At 38.8% G+C, this 27,448-nt stretch overlaps 1 long non-coding RNA gene and 1 pseudogene across 1 annotated transcript; one reads left to right on the forward strand and one right to left on the reverse strand.

The window, feature by feature from the left end:
• Positions 1-5,436: 5,436 nt before the first annotated feature.
• LOC118501891 lies at positions 5,437-26,636 on the reverse strand. The gene is made up of 3 exons (XR_004904554.1): positions 26,627-26,636; positions 23,347-23,354; positions 5,437-5,565 (listed from the first exon to the last, which is right to left on the reverse strand). It is a non-coding gene; the product is annotated as an uncharacterized LOC118501891 (long non-coding RNA).
• Positions 7,972-8,895, forward strand: LOC114514838 (annotated as a pseudogene).
• Positions 26,637-27,448: the final 812 nt, after the last annotated feature.

Genomic DNA, 27,448 nt, shown 5'->3' on the forward strand with positions numbered 1-27,448 from the left:
TCTTGTTCTATACTTTTAAGTTCCCTGCTAGTATTTACGTGGATTTTTTTGGCCCAGTAGTCCATCCATACATTAGAGATTATATACCCCTCCCCACTTTCTCCCTTCTCAGAGGATATATTAACATACATTCTGTAATTTTTATATTGAATTTAGCTCTATTAAAAACACTAAAGTGTAAGTATATTTAAAAACTAAACAGTGTTTTAAACAAGCTGAAGTTATAAAAAAAGCTTTTTCTTCATTATGTGAAAATGAGATTCAGATCTAAACTTGCATCATATAGAAATGTCTTTATTAATACACTATGATTTAAAATGCATTTAATACCACAAATGAAACTCCCAAGTGAACAGATATTTGGGGGAGACTTTTCCCTGTAAATGGAAACATCTTGATAGTATCTTTTGTGACTTGAAAAATAAGAGCTTTTTAGTGACATTTTTAAAAGTTCTTTCTGTTGCCCTTGGTGATAACTAGTATGCAGCATTCACATATATCAGCAGCCAAAATCAGTCATATTTAACCTCATGAAATCCCTCTAGTCAAAAACCTCACATAGAGTATTATGGTTATGATTATGCTTTTTTATTCATGTTCAGTGAAATGTATAATTTTGATATCTATTTTATTAATTGTTTAAATTAATAACATCTCTAACTGAAAAGTATAATGCAAAAGGATTTGAGATCAGTTTGTATCATTTAATTAGTTCAATTCAACTCCCATGTATTGAGCATATGCCCTCTACTGAGCAATGGGAAGAGATGCATGGACAGGGTGTGGTTACACTCCAGTGTTCACAGTTTGGTGGAGGAGAGCAAACTGTGGAGAAATAAGAGCTCTACAGTCACTGTCAGATAGAAAGTGCACAGGGACACACGCTGCATATAGGGGGCCCATTTCGTCCAGGACAGAGTGGGGGTTGTGGGTAGTGGAGATGGAGTGGAGTGAACTTTACAGGATGACACAATTAGCTCTGGTTGGCATGGTATGTGTGGGGGTTGGGGGGAGGAAGGAAGCCAATACTCTGAATGAGGGAGCCATTTGCACAAAATCTGGAGGCAAGAAACAGCTTGTCATGTGCAGAGAATTATAGCAGTTCCATGACTGGAGCATCGGCATCATTTTCATGGTCTTTGAATATTTCTTTCTAAGGCTGGACAGCAAGATTGTGATTGAACGTCAGAATCAGACAAATCTGGATTCAAATCATACTAGGTGTCTGACATAGTGGTTATCTGACTTAGGTGAGTTACTCATCTTTGCTGAGCCTCCCTTGCCCCATCCATAAGTAGGTTAATAATGTTTGATTCCTGGGGTGATTGTGAGGAATGAAATAAAGAAAACGTATTGACGTTATATTAGTGAGTGCCTAGCACAGGGCAGGTTCTCAAACAATAGTATTCTTGACCTTATTCGTGTTAGTATTATGTATGGTTGATGCCTGTGTATGGGTAGCTTATGTGTTTGTTGGAGGATCGGGTAATAGGTCATGATCATGGATTCTTGTGCCATGTGTACGAGGAAATTTTTCTCTCTTCCATGGCTGTGATAATCCTAAGGCTATCAGAGAACCGTGTTTTTAATCTCGAAGGAAACTGTGTAAATCTGTAACTCTTAATAGAGAATAATAGTACTGTTTCCTTACTTTTGTATTATACTGTTTCAAAGTACTTGTACATAAAACCTGTGAAAAATACTGTTGGTGGGAATGCAGACTGGTACAGCCACTGTGGAAAACAGTATGGAATTTCCTCAAAAAGTAAAATTGGAACTACCTTTGATCCAGTGATCCCACTGCTGGGACTAAGAATCCTGAATCACAAATTTAAAAGAACCTATGCACCCCGGTGTTCATAGCAGCATTATTTACAAGAGCAAAGTGCTGGAAACAGCCTAAGTGTCCATCAGTAAATGAATGGATCAGAGCACTATGTTCATTTACACAATGGAATACTACACAGCAGAAAGAAAGAAGGAGCTCCTACCCATCAAGAAGACAGCATGGATGGAACTGGAGAGTGTTATGCTGAGTGAAGTCAGCCAGGTGGGGAAAGACAAATACCATATGATTTTACCTATAAGTGGAACCTAACCAACAAAGCAAACAAATGAACCAGAAACATGGAAATAAAGAACAAACTGACAGTGACCAAAGAAGTGGGAGGGGGATAATGGGGGAAAGAAGGGGAGGGATCAAGTCGAGGCCCATGAACTGAGGACCCGTGGGCACAGACAATGTGGGGGATTGACTGTGTGTATGTGGGGGGGGGGGCAGGGCAGGAGAGAGCAACAGGGAAAAAGGCGGGACAACTGTAACTGAACAATAAAAAAAAGAAACAATAATAGAACAGGATGGTAATTAAAAAAATAAAATGAAATACATATAAAAACCTGTGAAAAATATATGGGAAAAAAACACACCACCATGTCAATGTTTGTGTATCCTGTCAGATAGCAGTCTGGTTTCATGCTTTCACATTCTTTTTGCATTATTTTGAAAAAAAAAACAACTGGTTTTCCAATTTTTTCAATAGCTGAAACTTGTATAATGTTATTAACTAGTGTTACCCCACTAAATTTAAACAAATAAATTAATTAAATGATACACCACTGAAATTAATCCCTTTTGAGAAGTCAGTAAATTAATCCATTTAAGATCAGTAAATTAATCAAATCTATATATTTTGGCTCTTAGTCTCACTTAATCTATATTGATCCTATCACCTTCCTATGAGAAAAACTCACTAGATTTTTATTTCTTGTGTGCCAGTATTTCTGCTGTCAACATAAGGTAATATACAGTTATGCAACACTACCCTGTTACTTAGAACATTACCAGTGTGTAGTGAGCCTCAAATGGAAGGTATTAAAAGTATGTCTTCCATCATAGCTTTGCACACCAATGCAAACAGATAAACCCAGGCAAATGCCCTAAAATAAAGATTGGGAGACAAAAATTATAATTTGTATTCGCCTTAAACCAGCAGGTAATCTCATATTTTCACTACAAAATGCATATATGGAGTTTCTGTTATGTGAATGGCACTGTTATTGAGTTGGCCAAAAAGTTCATTTAGTTTTTTCTGTACGAAGGCTCCAGCAGTGCTTAGGTGTCTTTAACTTCATTTGAAACAATTTTATTAGATTGTATTGTGACAGGTGTCATATCAGTGTACATTTTAAAAAAACATCAAAATTGGTGAGTTTTTGTCTAGCTACTTTAATATTTAGAATGGAAGAAAATATACATTTTTGGCATATTTTCTTAAAACATAATATACATTGTGCTTTATTATTTCAAGAAAGGTAAATGCAATGAAAACAAAAAATTTGTGCAAAAATGATTTGTGCAATGTATGGAGAAGGTGCTGTGACTGATTGAACGTGTCGAAAGTGGTTTGTGAAGTTTGTTGGTAATATTGACATTTTGGCCAAATAATTCTCTGCTGTGGGGCTGTGTTATGCATTGGAAGATGGTTAGCAACACCCTGGCCTCTGCCCACTAGAAGCCAATAGCAAAAGATAGCTGACATACTCAGAATATCCAAATCAATAAAGTTGTTGGTGAAAATGAAAAATGCATCTTTCATGGAAAAAAATGAAACAGTTTTTGGCCGACCCAACAAGGATCACTGGGACATACACATAGGAGAAGGGGTAGGCTGATGCAGAGACGTGACTAAGTCTGTTCTATTGTATTTAAAGGTCACTTAGCACCTCCCTGAGGCTGGATGAAAAGGAGAGAAGAGCTGCCCTGAGGCTGTTTCAGGAAGGAGGGCATTCCCTGGGGCAGTGCTTGCAGACTGGAGAGGGCAGGGTCAAAGGCTGGGACTTTGGAGAAGCTGCAGCCAGTCACTGCATTCACAGCGGGCTGAATGAAGTGGTAAGGGTGGGAAATAAGGAAGACGAACACCGGGATTGAAGCTGTGGTGACTACAGTCTCTTCTCATGAAAACACAGACCGGCCAATGGGAAGTAAGAAGGAGCTGCCATCCCTTCTGCTCTGTCCAAGCGTGTTCATTCCACAACCTCTTTGTGTGTGTCTTCCAAAGTTTCCATGTGTCTATGTGTCTAAATATGAGGACTTCCCAAAACTGAGGAGGTGAGTTTGTTCATCAGCATTAGGAGTAGCTATACTCCCAAAATATGAGCTCCAGATAGGGAAGTCAGGAAGAAGAGTGGATTTGGCGAAGAATTCGATGAATTTCATTTTGGATATGTCAAGCTTACTTTATATTTAATGATACTTGAGGAACTAATATCTTTTCTTAAAATTAATGTTTGAATTGTATCTGGAAGTTCAGGAGGCTCAATTCTCTCAGCTATTGCCATGAGAGTGTATGACTGTTAACTGAGTAGGACCAAGGGGACCCAGAAGGGAGACTGGAGCCCTGTGACACCTGGCCCGTGGCAGCGGTCCACCCGTCCTTCCTGCCTGCTTCACCACCTCGAAGACTCTCAGTCCCCTTCAGGGGCAGGCCAGCGAATAATCACTCATTTACAAGCCGCGATGAATTAGTATAGTCAAAATGCCAACTGCAAAATGAATTTTTGTATTTCAGCCTGCTTTCGTACAGTGGTACACTACCACACTGTGTGATTTAACAGAGAATATTTGGGAATCATTTTCCAATCAATATAAAACCAGAAAGAATTATTGATAAAAAGATATCCGAGTTAGATCTTTCCTATTGTATGACGTCAGTAAGTAAGCTGGATTCTCTGAGCTCGCCACGGAACAGAGAGAAAGAGTGAGTGCAGCCCCCGCTGTGTGTCAGGGGTTGTCACGTGTTGTATCTCATTTGGCCTTTGCAGCTCCATGAATGGTGTCCTTGTTGTCTTTTTGTCAAAACCTGTAGAAAAAAAGTAGCTTCAGTAATTAACACATCTATTAATTTCCAAAGTTTAGATTCAGATTTCAAGCCAATCCTAAATGACCCCAAAGTCCATGCTGTTTCCATTCTCATTCAGTGCCCCCAACCTTGCACCTGGGACGATGCAGTAGTGCAACGATTTTCAACCTCTTTCATCTCGTGGCACACATAAACAAATAATGACAATTCTGCAGCACACCAAAAAAATACATTCTGCCAATCTGACAAAAAGTGTATAATTTTGATATATTCACACCAGACATTGTTGGCTGTTGTTATGTTGGCTGTTGTCATTTTATTTTTATTTGACAATCTAAGAGAAAAGAGGTCAGTGCCCCTGACTAAATAGTCAGGTAATGCATGTTTTAAACATCCTTGTGGCGCAGTTGTTGAAAATCACTGCAGTAGTGTCAGTGCAAATAGAAGAACTTAAAAATTATATAAAGTACAATGCAAGTGTGGTAGGGAATATTATAATTAGTATCTTCTAAATCAGGGGTGTCAAACTCATTTTCACTGGGGGCCACATCAGCTTTGCTGCTGCCTTCAAAGGGCCAAAATAATTTTAGGACTGTGTAAATGTAACTACTCCTTAACTGTTAAGGAGTTGAAATTACATTCGGCCCTGTGAAGGCAACCTCAAGGGTGATGTGGCCCCCTGGTGGAAATGAGTCTGACACCACTGCTCTAAATGGTTTAGAGATGCTTGCTTTCTACACACGTCATGATTTATTTCTAAATTACTTAGTTTGTTTAATGCTGGGATTTCAAATCACACAGAAGCTTTAATCTGCTGGAGTTAGAGAAAGGTGCGTTAGAGTGAGGAAGCCACTGAGCATCAGCTGTGAGCACGCATCATACGAGGGCATGGATCATGGGAAAACCAGAAACCTAAAGAAACTGTTGCTTTTGAAGAAGAGAGGGCAGAGATGAAACCTGTTACTGACAAGCAAAAAACACTTGCATTATGAAGCATCAACTGACACAAATAATAATGTTGGAACAGTTTTCCTGAGACAATAGTAATAGTTTTTTTAAATGCACCAAATTACAAACTGCATGAATAGTCCCACTGAGACTTAACTTTGCAATCTAACAGTAACTCAGCAAGCCACTTAGAAGCTAAAATTGTTCCAAGGACAAAGAATCAGAATCTTCAGGTGCTAAGGTTTTCCCAGGGAATAATTCTAGGTCCAGTTAACTTCAAGGTATAAGGCACTTGTGTGTATTTCTTAGAAATTTATAAGTAAAAAATGCTTATAATTATGTTTGACTTTTATTAATTGGGTAAATGGCTCCAGCCAGACTGGGAGACCATGGTATAATCCTTACTTGGACTATTTAGTATTACAAAATACAAAAGAAGAAACAAATCTCAAATCCTGGCTAGTCCTTAAGGCTGCTTAATGAGCTTTGAGCCCTTATCCAACCCAACTTCCTGAACCATGTGTTTCCCCACAGCTGAATAATGCTCTGGAAGCACCAGCAAAGATCATTGGTGGTAGCCTTTGCATTACAAGTTCTGCATGAATTTCCAGGGGAGGTATGGGCTCTTCAAATTCAGCAGTCTTCCGAGACTCGGGGCCCATGTCATTTAGAAATACTTCTTTAATCGTCAGTTTTCCACAGATACTTGTTGAATTAGGCACAACACACACACACACACACATACATGTCTCCCAGTGGCAAATATTGATTCTCAAGATAGTAGCTTCTAAACAGACTCTAACCTCACACAGAGTCAAAGAAACATTTTCCTGGCTATCTCTTAATTGGCAAGGTGACAGTTTTCACCTTGGAGTTCATGCTCACAGATATGAAGCAACATTGTGTTCCTACATCTTCCTTAATTCTTTCCAACTTTGCCAAGTGATGCCTGCTAGGCCTAGGAAGCATCTTCCTGCTGCTGAGCTATACACATGTATGATTTTGCTTTCTTAGCTCCAAACAGACCCTGCTGGAACAACTGAATTTTATGCTTATCGACACTAACCAAATTCTTCATCAGGACCACCTTCTTTCCTGTCTGTCTTAGAGAGGTAAAGTGGTTTTGTCCATTCGGTTACCCCCTTGTTTGTTTTCCTTCGGTAATATGCCCTTGTTTCCTTCCCTAACCTGTGACATAGGGACATGTGTCCCAAAGCACTTAGTCTTAACAGGCAACTCTCTACTTATCTACACATTGCTGACCTATTGTGTTATGTACGTAAGTCTTATTTTCTTAAAGAAATGTTTGAGGACAAGAACTGAGTTTCATACTTTTAGCATACCCTAGAGCAGTGCCTCCACACAGACCTTTCTGTGGTGATGGAATATTCCATATCTGCGTGGCCCCATACTACAGCCTCTGACCACTTGTGACGGCCGAACACTTGAAATGTGGCTAGGGCAACTGAGGGGCTGAATTTTAATTTAATTGAGCTTTAATTAATTTAAATTTTTAATAACCCCAGGTAGCTAGTAGCTAAGACATTGGACAACACTTCCCTAGAGTACCCAGGTGAAATTCATTCTATAGCAAGTTCTCAATGAATATTGGCTAGTGGACACATGGAGCTTTATGAGGAAAAGTACTTGAATATTCATGCACAGAATTTTTATGCCCTCTTGGAATTTTACCATTAAGTAAGAGGAAATGCTTTAGAAAGGAAGGAAGGAAAGAAGAAAGGTATTTTAATGAGATACTTTAGAGAAAGAACCATAACTGATGCCCCTGAAAATTACTTGAAATTAGTAATTTTTCTCCACCTAGAATTGGACCTAGCTGTATTATGTTCGTGTTTCAAAGAATTCTTAGGGGAGCTCAGAATTTGAAGTGGTTCTCACACGGATTGTAGTGAGCTAAGTTATCAGTCATATGAGGGCAAAATAATTTCATTCTAGATTGTTCAGTGACATGCGATCAGCCGGAACTCAAGAGTATTCATAAATCTTTTCCTGTGGGAGCCACCTGGCTGAGAGGCGGGCGCCCTTCCTGTCTCCAGGCTGTGGCGTGTGCCCGTGCAATGATGGCCAGTGCACTCCAAAAGGGGGATCATCTGCCAAATGTCCCTTCGCCTGCTGTGCTCAAGGCTCCCATGTAACTGGATATATGAACCTTGTTCACACCCACCTTGCCAAAAACAGCAGACTGACCTTTGCTGTCAGCGAATTGGCAGGGCATCAAACCAGGGCTGAGTCCTGGGGTGCTGGCAGAGCTGTGGCTCCAATTCCCAGAGTTCAAGGTGGTGGGACTTGTCATCCTGTCCAGGGTGCTTTTGGAAATGTGTATCATGGGGGCCACATGTTTGCGCCAACCAAAACCTGGCATCATTGACACCACAGAGCAAACACAACACAGGAGCGATCTGCCATCTGCTCTGCCCTGGCTGCCTCGGCCTTACCAGCACAGGCCTGTCTACAGGTCATCGTCCTGAGGAAGTTCCTGACTTCCTTTGGTGGCTGAAGGTAAAGTTGAAAGCTACAAGAAAACCAAGGAGGTTGGTTTGCTTCTTCAGAAAGTTAAGGCCTGGAATGATATCACAAAGGTCTATGCCTCTCCACAAATGAGAGCAAGCAAGGGCAAAATGAGAAACCATTGTTGTATCCAGTGCAGGAGACCCTGTATCATATCTAATGAGGACAACAGTATCATCAAAGCCTTCAGAAACCTCCCTGGAACTACTCTGCTTAATGTAAGCAAACTGAAGCTTGCTCCTGGGGGCACGTGGGTTGTGTCTGCATTTGGATGGAAAGTGCTTCCGCAGGTTAGTGATCTGTATGGCACTTGGCATACAGCAGCCTCCCTCAAGAGTGTCTGAAAAACCTTCTTATACCCAAGGTGCTCAGTACAGACCTTAGCAGAATCTTGAAAAGCCCAGAGATCCAAAGAACCCTCTGAGCACCATGCAAGAGGATTCACCACAGAGTCTTGAAGAAGAATACCCTGAAAAACCTGAGAACCATGTTGAAGCTAAATCCATATGCAAAGACCACACGCCATTAAGACCATTCTTCACCAGGCCAGACCCACGAGCTCCAGGCGGATGAGGCAGCAGCAGTGCTAGAGGCCAAACCAGATGAGAAGGGGGCTGCAGGCAGGAAGCCTGGGGTAGGGAGGAAGGGGAGGAGGCATTGGTGTTGAGATGCAGAAGCAGCCTTGGGTGGGGAAAACGGCTGTAGCTACTAAGAAACCAGCAGCGGAGAAGAAACCCACAGAAAAGAAACCCACACAGAAGGAAAGAAGCCTGCAGAATAAGCTTATATTTGTTTATTCCATGAAGGTCAAATCACTTTGGTCAGATAATTTTGAATAAAAATCTAATCAAAGGCAGTGAGGGGAAATAAAAAAAGAACATTCATGAACATTTTCACAAAATATGAACCTGAATTGAGTTAGAATTTTATTGTGTTCATTTTAAAACATTTTCTTGATCACAATTTGATTGTCAACTCATTCATTTGCTTCACGAAATACTGATGAAACTAAATAAATTGAATAAATTTTATTGTGAATTTTATCATTACCCTTATGACTCATGTAATGTTTTAGGAAGTATGTGATCTAGCTTGAGTGAGATAACTATTCTAATTGTGTACCTGTGATGCAACTCTAAATGGAAGAGGATGGACATAATGGACACTTTCTAATCTATATTCTAAAGAATAGTTAGAGACATTTAATTTTCACAAGCACAAAGGCTGACTTATGCCTAAAACTGTTATCCATAATCTTCGATATCAAATGTCTTTTTGTTCAAACAAGCTCATTATCCTCATTGATTATATATGGTGATAGAAATAAAGGTTAACAATTTGAACTTATAGCTGAATATATATTAAGGAAATCTCACCCATACCTATTTTAGATGGGGGCTCTTGTAACATTTCATTTACACATGTTTCACTGCTAAAACCTTTCACAGTGACCGAGGTCATCAGAGCTCTGAGACACAGTTCCCTCTTCTGAGCTGTTTCCTGGCCCACCCTGTGCTCCTTTGCAGAGATTCATCTTTCCCAGCAATCGGGAGGTTTAGGAACTTTAATCCCATGTCTGCTGTTCTTGACCATAGGAATTACACTCTATGAATGGGGCTTTCTCTCCTCCTTACCCTCATTTCTTCAATGAATTATTTAGGAATCTTAAGAATGATGCTAGAATATCTAACTAAATGATCAAGTTTTAGCAAGGGCAGTAATGATGGGCCTCAGGAGCAGCTGGATTCCAGTTCTGATGCCACCAGAGTCCCTGGTAATTGTGATCACTCAGTATGTGTATTTGTCACATGACCGTATGAGCACTTCACCCCTCCTTTCTGCTCATCCACCTCATTTGTCTTTTCTGCTATCGCCTAGCTGTCTGTCTGTAGAGAACATGATTGCCAATGTCTCTTGAGTTCTTTAAGTTGCTTTCACTGTCATAACTGATCTTCCTCAGTTGCAGAAAGAAGATGTGGCTAATGTGATTGCCTCATTTATATATTAGGACACTGATTGCATGGTTATTAAGTGCTGTGTCCAAAATAGAACCTAGGTCTTCTGACTCCTAATCAAGCCTCCTTCCCACAAAACTTCCCTGTACTCGGCATAATTTAGACTGAAGATCTTCCTCCCATAGTCTCTCAGCCCTCAATACTCCAGGGAGCTGTGGCCTATCCACAAGCGTAAGGCAGCTTTTTGTCCTACTCTCAGGTCTTGAACATTAGGTGACTGAAATTGCCTTAGTAGTTGTTGGGTGTTAGAAGGAGAATTTTAATATGAGAAGAGGAAAGTTAATGCTGGATGGTGCAGGTTCATATTCCCATCTCTGACAACCTTCCATAGCAAAATTATGATGCACTAGCTTAGCACATCCTATAGATAGTCTGCCTGACATGAGAGTTTACTTGCACTCCTTCAGGTGTACAGCTTCTCATCTAATTTGGTTTGTACAAGTAAGCTTCTTTTAAACAGTGTTCCCTGAAACTCTGGGGGGCGGGGGTAGAATTTGACTATGGACCAGGACAAGGGCAGATTCAGCTGATACACCACAAATTACATTCTTTAGACTTCATGAAATGATGGAAACCAGACACATCTAAGTGAGATGAGGGCCTGAAGAGCAGTGGAGAGGTAGGACAGGACCTAACTTCTACCTCCAACCCACCTGGAAAGTCATTATCTGTGGCCCTCACCGTGTGTGGGGAACAGAAAACCTTAGGAAGAGTGTCGTCCCTCACCATTAAGGCATCTTGCCTTTCACCTAGGTAAACATTTTGGCTCATCCCAATTCCTATTTTCTCTCAAGTTTTTGAATTTCCTTTATCATTGATTCAGTCTCCCAAGAGACATTAACCTGATTATCTTTGGTTTATAGTGCTCACTTCTGCAGAAGGACTCTATAGGTCCAGCTTGGGTCAGGACATCACTGTTGAACCAATTAGCTATGCCCACAGGCGGGGTGATCTAAATGGCTTAATTTGGATCAAATGCTCATATTTTGTTGAATTAGTAGGGACAAGGAGGACAGGGTTAAATAACAACATGTTATATAGACATCTTTTCCTCAGGCTTTGAACTCATTAATGGCAAGGTCTGTGTTTTATTCTAATTCCCCAGCATAATGTATGGCTTGATTGTTAAGTTGTACATTTTGCATTCAGGTTAATATTCTAGCAAAAATAAGAGCTTATTATGCAGTTTCACATATATTTCAAAACCAGACCTCATAATGATTGCAATTTGTATACAAGTTAAGGTTGAGCCCATACCACACTCTCCAAGGAATGCATACCAAGGCTGTACTTATGGAGCTATGCTCCCTGATCCTACAATTTTAATTGCATTCCCCCAGGATCCCAGCTTGACATCCAATTTGATTTGTACATAGTAGCTTCCCTAAGGCAAGTGATTCTAATGAATTTTAAAATCTGGTTTCCCTGGTCAGTCGATGAAAATTAACAAAGACAACTATTTTATTTTTCCAGAAAATGCCTTACTTTGCTTTTTTCTTTTTTAAAATATTTCATGCATTTTCTATGTTAATTCTAGGACATATCCATTATTTGTTTTCAGTGTTTCTTTATGAATATGTAATTTGTCATTTCAATACTTTTTGTTTCTTTTTCCACATGCTCTTGTCTTTCTCTTTAAAAGTCAGGATATTTACAGGCAAGAAATCAGTCAGTATGTGAGAAGACAATTCAATGAAAATCACAATTGCCAAATGAAATTCAGTTCTTCCTAAAAGCCTGGAGATATCTCAGGAACAAATATGAGGAGATAAGCCAAAGAACTCTTTTTTAGAATTATATCTTCCACTTTTTGTTTAGAATGATTGACAGGTTGGGTTGTTTCCCTAGCCAGTGTGTGTCACTTTGAACGAAAACCCCACCCTTCATATTTGGTGCTACTTGCCAGGGTCACAGGTGAAAATCAAGCATTCCTTCAATTTATGTAATTCACCAGGGTTTACTATTGTCAGTGTGTATATGTGAACCCATAAACTCCAAACAAGGAATTTAAAGATGAACTCGTGAATGAGGTTTATAAAAAAGTCATCCTTTAAGATGGAATGAATAGTGGAGCGAGGCAGTGTTGAGATTATTAGCTCTCTGCATCTCGCTTATCTTCTTATTTAGTGCTAGCCATGTTCTGAGCACTGTTCTCAGCACTCTGCATGTTTTATAATTCATGTACCTGTCTCACATTTTCATATGTTAGATATACCAGTTCATCTTTTTAGGTCTCTATTTCCTCATCTATAAAGTGATAATAGGCTCTGGTTGGTGTGGTTCAGTGGATTGAGTGCCAGCCTATGAACCAAGGGGTCGGCCACTTCGATTCCCAGTCAGGGCACATGCCTGGGTTGTGGGCCCAGTCCCTAGTTGGGGGTGTGTAAGAGGTAGCTGATCAATGTATCTCTTGCACATCGGTGTTTCTCTACCTCTCTTTCTTTCTTCCCCTATTTCTAAAAATAAATAAAATCTTTTTTAAAAAGAATAATAACACAGACACAGAAGCCTTCTCTACACATTTTTAAAACCAGTCACATAGGAAAAGGCCTTAATATATCAGAATGCTAATATTAAGGGTGATTTCTATTTTCTTCTTTCACCTTTTCCATTTTTTGTTAAATTATTTCCAATGGCCATTTATTACTTTTAGAATAAAAATTAATAAATCTCCAAAGAGCAAATCCATGACAAAATTCTTTTTGAAGTAGACCACGTTAAAACAAATGCAGACAGATTTCTTCCCTGAAGGTCACAGCCACCATTTTAATCTGCATGACCTACACTAATACTCATCAGCCTGCAGCCCGGCAGTGGCCAGCTGTAAGTCAGCTTACGGAATCTGGCCACCTTATGAACTGCCTAGATGGCTCAGGTATGTTTTATAGCACCTACCATTCACAAACTCTTTTACATATGCTAAATAGAACAAAACAAAAAGAAATAACATTCAAAGGCCCACCTAAATATCAAACTGGCTTCTGTCGCTTTTTATTGCTTCCATTTTTGTGTAAAGTTATTAGCAAACTTCTGCTACCAATATATGCACAGTAGTCTGGGTCAGGTCTTGAGTGGAAAAAAGTCAATGTGAAGCTTACTATTTGAATAATGTCATTATCCTACATTAAAAACTTCTAGCAGGTTTGTATCTGAGTGGAACAGGTCATTGTTACCCCTTTGGTGCCTCTTGTGGGGGTGCTATGGAATTTTGGGTGAGATGATTCTTTGTTGTACAGCAATGCCCCGTATAAATGAATATGATCCCTAGTCTTCAGGCCTCAAGTTAAGTGAGCAAGCTTCATTGCTCACAAGCAAGTCATTGTGACATCCATTATGTCACAATGCTTCATTTAGGGGAGAGATGGTACTAGTTTTTTCCTGATCATCCATTCTTCACTCTGCTAAGCTAAGAACTACTTGACTAGAAATTCACCTATAGTGTGCAGTAATTTAATTCTTGGATGTACTGAGAGAATGGGGATACCATGTTTCTTTCTTTACATCTCTTCCTTAATGGTTTAATAATAATGAGATAGTTTTTTTTTTAATGAAATAAAGTGCTTTGCCAATGTTTTCCATTTCCTTGGTTAATGTAATCTATTTTCTCTGCATTCAGAGTCTTTTATCTATATTCTTTATTTATTTTTATCAATAAATTTAATGTCAAATATAGTGTGATAAAAATATAAGGGATGGTGTGGATTTGTATTTAAGTTCATTTAATTCTATTATCAATAAACAGTGCTTACCGAGGACATGCTGTTATTTATTGATCAGTTACTTGCTCCCTAAGCAGAGATCACTTTTTTACTTTATTAACAAAGAACTTTATATCAATGTCCTTCATTACCTTTTAACTCTTCATTTTCTCTTCCAATACCTTTTTCCTTCACTATTTTTTTGACATTTTTTTCTGCTTTTTAAAATTGTTTTTGGGGGACTTCTGGCCAATATAGTGGCATAGTAAACACAGCTCATTTCCTCACACAACCACATCAAAATTACAGCTAAAATATAGAACAACCATCTCTCAGAACCATCAGAAATCAAGTGAATAGAAGTCTGACAACTATGGAATTAAAGAAACCATGTCGATTCAGATTGGAAGGATGGATGGAGACATGGAACCAGCTGATCCCACATCCAGGTGTGGTAAAAAAAAATGCAGGAGGTATATCTAAGGAGCACAAGGTTCCACCCAACACTGAGCCCCCCGGCCCAGGGTTCCAGTGCCAGGGAGATATCTTTATAACTTCTGGCTGCAAAAACCACTGGGGATTGAGGTGGCAAAAGACATTTCTGGAGTCCCAAGCAGTTTCCCTTAAAGAATTCATGCACAGACTTACTTAGATTCACTCCCTCTGAGCTCCAGCACTAAGAGAGCAGCTTGAAAGGCACCAGTAGCATACAAGAAGGAATTGAAGAGCCTGGCATTAAGGTAGGAACTGGAGGACATGTCGTCTTCTCCCAGATAGAAAGGCAGACTGAGGTCATTGTCTGCTTTCTGATCCTTCTCCCTACAGAGCCACAGAGCCAGCAGGTGGGTACCAAATCTGAGACTTCATCAACCTAGCTAACACTGTTTGCCATGCTCTGGAGAGTCCATGATACTTTGTCCCACCCAAATTAGGATGCCCAGACAAACTGTTAACTGACATTTTTCCATATGAATGGCTGGGCTTGGCTCTTGTTTCAAAACTTCCTAAATCCTATCAAATAAGCACCAGCTGGCCTCAGTGAGCTCCCAGCCCCCTATACAACTTGCTCAGTTGGCCCAGGCCTGGCACTAGCAGCAGCTAGCCTAGATTCACCTGGGAATCTAGCTTGGCTTCACCTGGGAATTTCTAAGCCCAATACAAGTAGAAGTCATCTCAGACTGCTTTATAGCTCATGCAGATTGGCCCCAGGCACACCACCAGTGGAGGCTGACCTCGGCCTGCACCACTCGGGAAACCCCAGAGCCTGCATACCCAGCAGACAGCTACAGACCACATTGGAGCACCCCATCTTGTCCTTGCATAGCTGATCCTCCATGGAGGGCAGAGGTTGGTGGTCATTGGTCACAGCCAGTCATTGCAGCTGACTGGCCTGGATAAATCCCTCCCATTGAACTACCAGCAGCAATCAAGGCTCAACTATAAGAGGAGGTTGTACTCAGCCCACATGAAGGGTACACCTCAAGTACCCAGCTTGTGTAATAGGAGAGGCTGTGCCACTGGGCCCTACAGGACATCTACTATATTAGGCCACACTAGCAAGATACAGAGTCAAAGCATCTCTACATAATAATTAGTAGAAACAAACACAGGGAGGCTGCCAAAGTGAGAAGACAAAGAAACATAGCTCAAATGAAAGAACAGGTCAAAACTCCAGAAAAAAAATGAAATAAAATGGAGATAAGCAATCCCTCAGATGCAGAGTTCAAAACACTGGTTATAAGAATGCTCAAGGAACTTGGTGAGAACCCCAAAAGCACAAAAAAGATCTAGTCAGAAATGAAGGATACACCAATTGAAATAAAGAACAATTTACAGTGAAACAACAGTAAAGTGGATGAAGCTGAGAATGAAACCAATGATTTGGAACATAAGGAAGCAAAAAAGCAAACAATCAGAACAACAAGAGTAAAAAGGAATCTAAAAGAAAGAGGATAGTATAAGCAGCCTCTGAGATAACTTCAAGAGGTCCAACATTCACATAGTAGGGGTACCAGAAGAAGAGAAAGAGCAGAAATTGGAAATCTATTTGGAAAAATAGTGAAAGAAAACTTCACTAATTTTGTGAAGAAAATGGAAGTCCAGGAAGCACAGAGTCCCAAGTAAGATGGATTCAAAGAGGCCCACTCCAAGGCACATCATATTTAAAATGCCAAAGGTTAAAGTTAAAGAGAGAATCTTTTTTTTTTATTTTAATCATTGTTCAAGTACAGTTTTCTCCCTTTTACTCCCAATCCAGCCCACCCACCCAACATCCCCTCTTCCCTCCCATTACCACCCTCCCCTTAGTTTTTGTCCATGTGTCCTTTAAATTTGTTCCTGTAAACCCTTCCCATTGTCCCCTGAAATTCCCTCTTCTCTCCCCTGTGGTCACTGTCAGCCTGTGCTCTATTTCAGTGTCTTTGGTTATATTTTGCTTGATTCTTTGTTTTGTTGTTTAGATTCCTGTTAAAGGTGAGATCGTATGGTATTTGTCTTTCACTGCCTGGCTTATTTTGCTTAGCATAATGCTTTCCAGCTCCATCTAAAGACAGAATCTTAAAAGCAGCACATGAAAAGTAGTTACTTACCTACAGGGGAGTTCCCATAAGACTGTCAGATGATTTCTCAAAAGAAACTTTGCAGGCTAGAAGGCATTGGCAAGAAATATTCCAAGTCATGAAAAGCAGGGACCTATAGCCAAGATTGCTCTACCCAGCAAAGCTATCATTTAGAATCGAAGGGCAGATAAAGAGCTCCCCAGAAAGAAAAAACAAAAGTTCATCATCACCAAACTATTGTTACATGAAAGGTTAAAGGGAATTATTTAAGAAAAAGATCAAAACTATGAATAATAAAATGGCAATAAACACCTGTCTATAAACAATTGAATCTAAAAAATATACTATGTGAACAAGAAAAACAGAGATAGAATTATGGATACAGAGAGCATTTTGATGGTTGCCAGACTGCAGTGGGGTGCGGGGGAATGGGTGAAGAGGTGAGGCGATTAGCAAGCACAAATAGATAGTTACAGACTAGCCATGGGGATGTAAAGTACAGTATAGGAAATAGAGTAGCCAAAGAACTTACAGGCATGACCCATGGACATGAACAATAATGGTGTGGGGATTGCCTGAGGTAGTGGGGAGTGCTGGGTAGAGGGGGCAAAAGGGGGAAAAATTGGGACAACTGTAATTGCATAATCAATAAAATATAATTTTAAAATATTTCTAATTAATTTTTTAAATCATAACTTTATTTAAATGTGTGTGCCAAACATATAAACGAGTGAGCAAAGATAAATAATCAGTATGAAATGTCAAATATTTGGATCTTTTCTTTTAAAAATATTGAGTCAGTAATCCTGAGATAAAGCATAAGCATGTAATCTTGTTTTGTTTCATGAGTCCCATTTGCCAAACAGGGATAATGATATCTGTGTCATGATTTTTCATAGGAATAAAGGACTAATCCCCATATTGTGCTCTGACCTTTTGCTATACAAATTCTGTATGTGGTAAGCTTACTTTTATAAAAATGAGTTTAATAATTACATTTAGCTTCTTACTGCAGTCTGCTTGAATTGGATGTATGGTGGTTGTGTCACAGACACAATTTAATTGACAAACTATGTTGGAAAGATATTCATACATAAACTCTACAACTGTCTCATATCTTGCTTTGTTATAATCTAATTACTTGGCCTTTGCTGAATGAACAAATGGTTAAAGATGATTAATTTCTTCCTACTATTACTCTCTAATACCCTTCAAGAAGGCCTATAATTTTCTTGTCTAAATGTTTCAACTATTAAGAACTGTTGCTGAAATTGTAATGATAATATAAATAGCTATGGAAGTTATCAACAGCTATGAAAAGATATCAACCAGATATCATTTCACCTTACTAACATCCATCACAAGCAATTTTATTCCAATAGCTAGAGAATGTCAGTGACCAAAAACTAAAGCATATTATGTCCCTTTAATTCCTTGCATTGAAGTCCCAATATGCTAAGGAAACAGCTTTAATTTTAGGTTTCTATTGGTCTTGAGAGATGCATTAACTTTGCAGCTAATTACAAGTAGTTTTAAATAACTCATGTAAGCAGTTTAAACTATAGTTAGCATATGGACTATCTCATCTTTCCAGAGAGCACTTTCTTTGTTATTTTTCAGCTCAAGACGGGCTGCAGCAGTTTTTGAAGCGCCTTGCCCATCCCTGAAGGGTATTATTACGTACATCTACAGCTAACTTCCCACCGTCCATCTACACTTCACTCCCCGATGGCTTGGGCACTTTTGAAACATGTCCTGGGGCTTAGGATTTAGAAAAACAGCTCTCACTGAATGTGAAGTAGTAAAGAAAATTTACTTAAAAATATCTAGATTCCAGACAAATTACAGGGAAGTCAAAAGTTTAGATGAGTAAAATTGGTAAGATTTTCCTAAATACCAACATGATAGCGTTTTAGAACTTGGTGACAGTGAATGAAAATCTGGGTGTGTAAGAAATATTTTCAAGCATGTAGGGGTGCATATTTCCCTCCTCTTAAGTCCACCTGCCACTTAGAAGTCATTTGATGAACATTTGCTGATAGAAAACATATAACTCAATGATTGGGAAATAGGTTCTAGATTTGTACAATATTCCCATCACTTACTAGCTGTGGGGCATGTGACCATTTACTTAACCTCAGGAAACCTGTTTCCTCATAGGTATAATACACAAAAAGGTGCACCAGCCTCATAGGTTTGTTGAAAGGATTACATGTCCTTTCTCAGGTAGTCATGTAGAACAGTACTGATGCATTAGTGGTCAACAAATGTTGGAAAATAGATAACAATAATACTCGTAATAGTTTGCTCAAAAGGTAGATAGCAGAGGTGGAGTTCATACTTTCACTCCAGAGCTCTGACGGTGACATGACTCAGCTCTTAGGGTCAGTCTCTTCACCCTAAGTTTCTAGCTTTCAGAAGGGAGTATTATCTGCCTAATTAGGGTCAAGTATCATGTGGTCAAAGGGAAGAGCCATGTGATAATACTTTTATAAGGGCAGGATTCTGCTTTATTCCCAGATCATTCCCATGAAAAACAGGAACAATTGAGAATAAAGTGGTTGCCCCAAGTTCTCTAGTGCTCGCACTGCATGCATTATGGTGGTGTCGATTTCAGGTGGAAGTTCAATGTTTTTTATTGGTATTGGATTCATTTCCATTTAATGTTTTACTTCCATTAATGAGCTGAAGAAGCTCACCTCTGAACTTGGCAGTTGGTGCCAGGTTATGGGTTGGTGTAGGGAGGATTTTGGAATAAAAGAACTGGGAAAACAAGGTTAGAATAAATTTTACATTATGAATTAAAGAATAATGACAAACCAACTGATTATAAAACACAAACAGATTGTAGTATTATTCAGGGAGAGAAGTACAAGGTGGGTTAAGGTTCTGTTGTAGAATGGAGAGAAAGGCTTTATTTTCTATGTTGGCCTTGGAGGCTTATCTTAAATTGTGGTTGTTCATGGTATTCTAAGAATTTACTTCAAATATAGTGATGAAGCTGAATTGTGAAAACAACTCAATAAAAATAAGAAAGCAACCCAGTGATCCAAGCAATTTCCTTGATTAATATTCAAATAAATCAACTCTCTTTAATCTCTGTCTTTCAAATGTTTCCCAGATCAAGACATGTCAAGAAATATATTTGAATTTCAAAATGTTATTGCCAGAAAAGCAATAAAAAGTTATAACAAGAACCAAAACTATAATTTTATTCTATCAATGTGAAAGTACTTTTATGTAAACAAATAAATTCTTAAAGGTGTGAAAATTTCAGTAAAGATTAAAAATTATTTTTTCCAAGGATAAATGTGAATTTAGCAAAGTCAGAATGGTAAAAAGCTATACCATTGACCATGATAAATATAATTAAAATGGCTAGTTAATGACAAGCAGAATATAAAGATATGGACACATTTTTAAAATATGAAAAGCTGACTCAGATCCTGGCTCCTGGGGTCTGAGGCATTATGGGTGAGACAAATTCACATGGACTACTGAGTCCTGTGGAGGAAAAGGGATGGCGCAGCTTCTCTCTCAAGGGGGGAGCACCTTGGAGCACCTCAGCCACTCTCTCAAGAGTAGAGCAGTTCGACCCTTGCCTTGACAAGCTTTTATTGGGTTCAATTTGCACAGGAATACAAGGTGTATATGTAAAGCTCATTAATCATTGTCAGGCAGAAATGATTAAACAATAGATAACATTCAAAGAACTCTGAGGGCTTATTCTGAGTCAGGGTCAGATAGTTAAAGGGCCATAAAACTTTGGGGAAAAACTCACTTCCTGCTTGGACCCTTATTATTTAAATTGAGTGTATTAGCAAAGTAGGTTTCATAAGATTTTATGCATTCTTTCTTTGGCTTGATTGCCCTAGGGAACCTGCTCTTTCCAGCACAGGGTCGCACCCACCTCTAGCATTGTTTCAGGCTTAAGTCAGGCAGGGGAAGTAAGGCAGCCAAGAGATTAGACTTCTTGAAGACAGAATGAGGACTCAGGCTATGTCAAAGTCGAGGGGTGAGGGTCCATCACCTCCCCTTTTCTATAGAGCCCCCAAGTCCTTCCCTGAGGGCCCCATTGTGACCATGCCTGTCTTGGGTCATCCCTCTTTTGAGGAACCTTACCCATCATTGGCTAACCAGTCATCTGCCGGGGGCCAAGAAGGGTAAAGAGAAAGGGGGCAGAGGTGGTGCCCCTACAATGAAGATAAGCTTTGTCTCCTAAGTAACTTATGGTCCCAAGGTCCTTTATTCAGCCTTAGCCACGGGGCATTACAGCTTCTGAAACCAGGCAGGGAAGTCCCCAACAATGAAATAAGTACAAAAACCTTTTTTCTAAATTTGTAAGAATTGAAGTCAAACAGCACTGTACAATGAGATCAAACAATCATTTTGGTGATGGATTTGAGGAGTTTGTATGATTACAGACTGTAAATAATAACAATACTGACTTAACAGTTTCTATACATCATGCTCATTCTTTCACACAGCCCTGTGTTTCCACTTTACTTTAGAGGAAAGTGAGGCACAGAGGCATGAAAAAGCTTGCCCTAGTCACTGCAGGAGAAGGAAAGCTGCTATTAGAACCCAGGTAGTCTTTCTCCATAACTTTTGCTGGTGTTATATGATTATTCAGAACACACTTGACCAAATTAAAATAACATACATCCAGACAATATGCCTGCAAATCTTGGCAAAAAATATTTTTTGACATCGGGAGAGTAATATTTATTACAAAACTACACTTGAATACTTGAGCCTTTTATAGCAAGTTCAAAGACCATTTTGAAACCTGTGTGTTAAAGCATGCTAAATTTACCAAGAAAAATTTTCGAGAACATTGCAATGTCCATCTCCAGTTTTGTCTCAGCCAAGGTCCTTTGCTGCAAAGATCACAAACCTCAAATAAATGACGCACACATCTGATGTAATTACAATCCCATCTCATTCAGCTGCTACTGACCCTAGAAACCAGGCCCAGGTGCTCAGCTGATACTCAGTTGTGACTTGAATGGCCAAGTGTCCTGAGGAGGAATATCAGGAGAGAAAAATAAAATTCATTGGGAAAAAAACATTAATTCAGACTTTCAATGCAATTTCTTAAAAGACTATGTTATTTGCTACATATCTATGTGATTCCCAAGGCTGGAAACAGTTTCCTGTATTTCCCTAATCTTCACAATTGTCAGACTGTATAAGGATTCTGATAAATTTCCATTTCTAGAAAACTCTCAAAACTCCAGTGAATCATGGAATCCAACCCATATGCCAGTTCCTTTAAGTAATAGTGATCAAAATAAAATTCAAACATAAAGAAAGGAGACAGGCAATTATATACATAATGTGTTTGAGTCAAAGTTGTTAGCGATATTTTAAATTTTTGTTTTTGGCTGCAGAATATTTTATTTCATACATTCATGGCCTATAAATAGCAAGTTCTTAAAGAGTCCTTCATTGCTCTCCTTCTAACCTCCAACCTTTCATGTCTTGCCCATAGAAAGTAGTTATTAATGCAATTGGCCAGATTAATGCATACTTGCTAATGAGCAGAATCATTAATGAACACAGACCTGTGGGTTGCTCTCCCTTCCTCCTCTTCTCCAGCCCATGTATCTGCTGCTGGAATAACAGGTCATTTGGCTAATTCTAGAGCGTTTGCTTCCTTCCCATACGTTCTGCCCCATCCTTGCTGGCATGTGGGAGAGGGTGGGCTTGGGCTTAAGATAAGGTGAGATGCTTATTGCTCCAGCCCATTTTACCAGTGTTCTGCTTTATGATTTAGGAGAAGTGCCTGCTAAAACTTCAGCTATTTTACTTTATTTTATGATTTTTCTTTGTGGCAGCATATGGGGAGATGCTTCTCTGATTCAGATCCCTGATTTCCTGGAGGCCCTGGCCCATGTCCCGTTGACCGAGGTGCCTTTCACATGCCCTTTAACCTGACTAACTCTAGAGGGCTGCTTTCTGACTCTGCACCCTGAACTCTCTTAGAACATTTACTTTATTTTTTGTTTTATGTTATTATGCCTGTGTTTACTTCTACTTGTATTTAAGTTAAATTTATTGGGGGGATGTTAGTTAATGAAATTGCATAGGTTTCAAGTGTACAGTTCTAGGATATATCATCTGTATACTGTATCATCTGTGTTGCATTTACTTTAGAAAACCTGTAATTGTAAGTTCCATTGCTGTCCCTTTGGGATGTAAATCTTTTTAAAAGCCTCTTGTCAGGGTTTATAACCCAGGAATATCTATCTTAAAGACCAGGATGGTCTTTGAAATGTAAATATAAAAGGAGACAGTACCCCTGTATCCCAGTGTTTCTGGCAGGGTAGGAGCCTAACGTTGAGGGTGCCAATTAACAGACACAGATGGCCTAATCACAGAGGAAAACATGCACAAACTCAGGAATAACTCCATGTGCTCAACACATGCCTTTGATCAACCTCCCTCCTAATGGGGTGGGGGAAGGGAGTGGTGGTTCTCTGGTATTTTTCCTCTCCTTATAGCAGTGTGTGAAAACCCTTTTGCCTTTTGTTTTAGCGGAGTTGAGTTCAATCTCTTTTTTTCTATTGCAATACCCTGAAGAAATGCCTATTTAACTTTGTTCAATGCATTTTTTTTTTGTTTTAATACCATTTAACAACATTTTAAGTCTTACATTATCTTATGCTGCTCTGGGTCCTGTGAGGATTCAATCTCCACATTGTCCCAGGAAGCAACCTAGAGGAAACTTCCTAACCCTTAGGACTGCACAGTACATAACTTGAAAACTGCCAAATTCTAGTTTCCAACAATGAGAAGGGAGAGATGTATCAGAGTTCTGATGCCTTCCTCACCCCATAGCCCAATCTAATACTGTTTCCCCTACATGTGCCCTCATTCTCACAACCCTCCACTCTCTGCGTCGGGGGCCACCGCTCTCACAGCTGCCACCATTCACTCTCCTGTCTCTTCCTTACTTGGCCTCCATCCGGACATTGCATGGAAGCCTCTGCAGAAGAGGTGGCAGCAGTGGGCGTGGCAAAGATTCCAAAAATGATAGAACAAAGAAAGATCTTATTTCATAGCAAAGAGCTAACAAAATTCAAAGCATATTTGCATGAAACGGAGCTCTGTATTTGTTATTATTTACATGTGGTAAAAATAATAAGACTGAGATATACTTTAGGCTGTTATAACTCTTATGAAAGTGACAAATACTTCAACACAAATCAGAAAGTTTTTATTTAAAAAAATAGCCAGTTTAGGATATTTATTTTTGTATGATACCTCATTTGAACTTTAAAAGAATATCAGGACAAATAAACCTATTACAGCTTCAACCGTTAAAGGATACTTTAAAATTTTACTGTATCATTCCCTAAAGGTAGAATCCAATTCCTTATGCATTAAATTAAATTAAAAGTCTTAGAAAAAGAAGAAAGGATACTTGGGAGATTTTGAGGTGAATAATGAAATAATTTGATAGTTCTTAGGTGTAGCAAGGCAAACACAGCCACAAGAATATATCACTTGAGATTAGTAAAGAAAAGTTTTATGACTCTATCTGGTTATTTAATATATAATTTCTCAGGACTTTCTAGTTGAAATGCATTCTAAGACTTTAATGACATGAAATTAATGCTTTGGAAGCATTCTCTCAATATTTCTCTTCAATTTTTTATATTGATAATATCAATTAGTTTACTACCTTGCTTATTACTCAGCAAGAGTACAATGTGAGAATAAGCACAGTAGCTCTATTGGTTGTTTGTTTGTTTAAGTTACCAGAGAAAGTTTATAGTCCAAATATCACTTAGGAAAAAAAATGTAGTCAACTTCCTTGAAGAAAAAAAACTGATTTTTTATTTCCCATCTAAATTTCAATTTTCTGTGTTGTTTTGCAGTATTAAAGTCACACCCTTCCATTAATTACAAGAATGCCTTCACTTCCCTAGACAATAGCTAGTAATTCAAGTAAGTAGAAATTGTGCAGTGTGAAAGAAAACCACTTGTTCAAAGAAATAATGAGTATGTAGAGCCATCACATTTCTGAACTTCTTATTTGCAGGGCATTATCCTTGAAAACAATATCCAACACTGATGGCATCTGGGTTGATGTTTGATGACAGGATTTCTTAGCTCTGCACCATCACTACTAGAAGTTAGAAAACATTACACAAAAATAAATTAAAAAGTTATAATATTCAACTCACAAAACATTTTTCCAAATTCATCCATTAAAAATTATGATTTAATAAATTGTGTAGTAAACTAAAATTTCTGCTAGTTCAGTGTTTCTGTCCACTTCTCTTGTCCATTAGGGCATCCAATCAAGAATTTATTGAAATTGATTAAGCTCCCTTTTAGAGTGAGGACCTTTGGTAACCCATTGAGCATGTCTGCATTTCAAAGGCTGCCGGGTGTCACATGGGCAACCAATAACCACATTTTAATGTTTTTAAGATGTAACTCTGAATTGATCAAGTGAAGTAACTCACATGAAACACTTAACTCAGTGCTAGCAGAGAGTAAGAACTCCATACATATAAGTTATCATTGTGTTTATCATCATCATCATCATTATATTGTTATATCTTGCTAGATAAACATATCTAAATACATAAAATATTAGGAAAAACTTCTACTTATAAGATTCCCCAAATTCTTTGATTGCTAGCAATTAACATCTCTCTTTACTTTCAAAATATTAGATTCTCTTTTGCTTGTACTATTTCTTTAAATTTCTGTTTTTCCCTAACCCTGTCTTCATCCTCCCTCATTTCTCTTCTTTTCCACTCCCTCTTCTCTTCTCTTTCTAAAATTAAGTGCATTTATACTTAAATTGTTTTTAGGGTGGCTATAATATATATATATATTGTTTATTTTATTTTATTTTATTGTTGTTCAAGTACAATTGTCTGCATTTTCCCCCACACCCCAGCCATCCCCACCTCCCTCCCCTGATTCCAACCCCCCTTGGTTTTGTCCATGTGTCCTTTATAGATGTTCCTGAAAACCTGTCTCCCTTTTCCTCCCATTGTCCCTTCCCACCTCCCCTCTGGTTACTGCTAGATTGTTCTTAATTTCAATGTTTCTGGTTATGTTTTGCTTGCTTGTTTGTTTTGTTGACTAGGTTCAAGGTATAGGTGAGATCATATGGTATTTGTCTTTCACTGCCTGCCTTATTTCACTTAGCATAATGCTCTCTAGTTCATATTGTTTTTCTCCACACATGCTCTGAATTTTATATTTAGAGCAGTTGACACAAAAAGGCAATCTAAGTGACCCTTTATTTATGAATATTGGTTATAATTGACTATTTCCCGGTTTACTGAAATCACATTTTCATCTTGTGAGTTTTCAGAGGCGACTACAGGTTTAGGAAGGCAGAGCAGGCCAGGTGGTTCCTCTAGCAAACTGCAGAGCATGTGGGCAGCTGACACTCAGCTCCAACCAGTTGTCGCCCAGAGGAAGTGTGGGGCCAGTTTTGCCAGATCATCTGTTTTTTCAAGAGAATTATTAAATATTTTAGTAAAATATGCAAGTGTTTACATATTATAACCAGTTTACAAATGTATAAAACACTGTATACAGCACTGAAAATGTACAAAATCTTGACACAGAGGTTTAAAGAGATGTTGAGCTATCCACTAAGTATTTGTTTCTTGTTCAGTTGGGTAGAATCGTTGCTGGGAGTGACTGCCATCAAGGATTACGTTTCCCAGTATCCTTTGCAGTTGGGTGAAGCCAAACAATGGTGTTTTAGATACTTATACATTTGTGAGTCAGGCTTGGGGATTTCAAAAGGTGAGTTGAGACCTGCATTTTCCATATTTTCACTAGTAAAAACTATAACATGTAAAAACATTTTTTTAATGACAGTATTTACTTAAGTGAAATTAATTACAGAAATATTTACATATTGTTGTGTGATGATTATAATATTTTATTCATATTACTTTATAGTTTAAATCCATCAAAAGGAAAAAAACCCTCTCTATTCTGATTTGAATATAGTCATTTCATTGATTGTGGACGGTAACATGGCTTCCGTATTCTACCTTCCTTAGTCCTCCAACCGGGATAAGCTGTCTTGTCTTCCGCAGTGGGGTGGGCAGAAGGGGAGGACTAAGGTGGCTAGAAAAACAGCAGCAGATGAGAAGGTGTCATCTGTCATCTGTCCCTCTTATCGGTAATATGGGTGGGGCAAATATCGACAACCAGGAGATTCTGGAATCCCTGTTGCAGCCTTGGAGTCTTCAACCAACCACAGAACCTAGGATTGCTCCCCCTCAATATTTAAGCCAAAAGACAGGACCACCACCAGGTGACGCTAAATCATAAGCAGGAAATGGGCCAACTGGGATGGAATTTCTTGGAGGCTACCTGCCTCACCCCCGTCAGTTCATTAGCCTTAAGAAAGTGCAACTCATTTTATACCAGTGAATCGTGTTGAATCCTACATATGGCCATATGGCAGGAGTATAAGGTAACTTTCCAATACATAATCTCATTTGATATTAACAACCCTAGAAAGTGGGCCAGGCAGGTATATCATTGTCCCTTTGAATGAGGAAATGGAGACTCAGAGATTAAATGTGACATTGACTGAATCAGTGCACAGTAATATTGATTGTTGATTTAAAAGATGTAAAATTACATTTTTAATTGATGTATTTTAATTACTCTGCTATAGAAATCCTGAATAAAGCATTGCATCTTAAGTCAGACAAATGGTTTCCATGGCAGCCACTATGACACAGCTCTCATATGTTGTCCTTGGTATGTGACATTCAACAGTCAAGGTGCCAAGGTCTTAGAACTGTTGCTAGTTGTATGCCCTGTACACTGTGCACCTC

This window comes from Phyllostomus discolor, chromosome 7 (assembly GCF_004126475.2).
Source record: "Phyllostomus discolor isolate MPI-MPIP mPhyDis1 chromosome 7, mPhyDis1.pri.v3, whole genome shotgun sequence".
Classification (NCBI taxonomy): Eukaryota; Metazoa; Chordata; class Mammalia; order Chiroptera; family Phyllostomidae; genus Phyllostomus; species Phyllostomus discolor.